The sequence below is a fragment of the Sorex fumeus genome, unplaced genomic scaffold (assembly GCF_029834395.1).
Source record: "Sorex fumeus unplaced genomic scaffold, SorFum_2.1 ptg000073l, whole genome shotgun sequence".
In the NCBI taxonomy this organism is placed as follows: domain Eukaryota; kingdom Metazoa; phylum Chordata; class Mammalia; order Eulipotyphla; family Soricidae; genus Sorex; species Sorex fumeus.
Window position 1 is genome coordinate 3,420,404 of NW_026606130.1, and position 1,447 is coordinate 3,421,850.

The 1,447-nt window shown below is 37.6% G+C and overlaps 1 pseudogene; it reads right to left on the reverse strand.

Moving 5' to 3' along the window:
- Nucleotides 1-298: 298 nt before the first annotated feature.
- LOC130038264 (uncharacterized) lies at nt 299-411 on the reverse strand (annotated as a pseudogene).
- Nucleotides 412-1,447: the final 1,036 nt, after the last annotated feature.

The following is a 1,447-nucleotide window of genomic DNA, read 5'->3' on the forward strand; positions in this document are numbered from 1 at the left end:
CCAACAAATAATAATGAGGTTATATAACTCATTACTTGTTGGGCCACCTGGGTTGGCTTCTTCACTCTCACCAAACCTGGTGGGTTTCTGCATTGCTTTACCATAATAAAGTTAGGTGTCGAACTGCCCTAGAGTGTTCTGAATAAGAGGCTAATCTGTGGTTTTAATGCTGTATGATGGGGGACACTAACTGGCGGCCATATAAGAGGCCACTTCTCAGGAGATCACGCTCCCCCGACCCACCCACCCCAGGCGTCTAATCTGGGATGCCCGGTAGTCCCAAACTTGTAGATTGCATAAAAATATGAAACACTTTATAAATTTGCATGTCATCCTTGAGGAGGGGCCTTGAGGAGGGGCTAATCTTCTTTGTATCGCTCCAATTTTAGTATATATTCTGCTGAAGCGATCACTTAGGCAAGTTTTTAACAGTTATTAACAGTTCAGCCTCTATGGAAAGCTTTATGGAGAGAGGTCTCAAAAAATACGACTAGTAGCCCTATATAACACAGTGATTATATTACTTGGCACCTACTTTCAAAACACAAAGTTATTCATATTAAAACACATATGCATACCTATATTCATTGCAGTGCTTAGTACAATAGTCAATATATGGAAACAACCCAAATATCCAATGACATAAATGGATAAAGGAATTGTGATATATATACACAATGGAATAATTAATACACAGCTTTAAGAAAAAAATGAGATCTTGCAGTTTGATTCAATGTGTATGGTAGGTGAATAAGTCAGAGGGAGAACAGATACCAAATGATCTCATTCATTCATTTAACCACGTGCAAACAAAGATACATATATGAAAGAAACAGACAGTATCAAACAATGAAAAAACTTGAACTAAAAACCCTTGGATTATGAAAATAAGAATATCAAGATGTTGGAGGAAAAGAATGAAGAGGTGGACTAGGAGTAACAGAAGGACATTGGTGGATGGTTTCAGGTACTTTGGTGGCAGCAGTGAGATACAATCACTTAGTCCCATCAATGCATCAAAAAAATCAGCAGTACTATAACCATGCTAGCTAAACCATGATAAAAATTTTTAAAAGAGACCTTTGATTTACATTCTGGTCCTGATACAGGCCACAAATTCCTTTTACAGTAGTTTCTTGCCTTAAAATCAGATGTCATAAAAGTAGAAATAAGAGATTGTGGTTTTGGAATTGCTATCCTATTTTCCCCGGCAAAATTCTGAATGCCTTAGCATTTTAGAAATACTTCCACGACTGTTGCTCTGTACTTCTCACCTCCTTCAAAGGCAGTATTATACTCCTTAGCTATATTGGGATCTTATACTGGGAATGATGACTGGATTGTCCAGTGTCCGTTCGTGCAAGTGATCAGTCAGTATTCTGACTTTTTTAATTGAATCACCGTGAGCTACAGTTACAAAACTTTTGTGTTTGAGTTTCAGTCATAC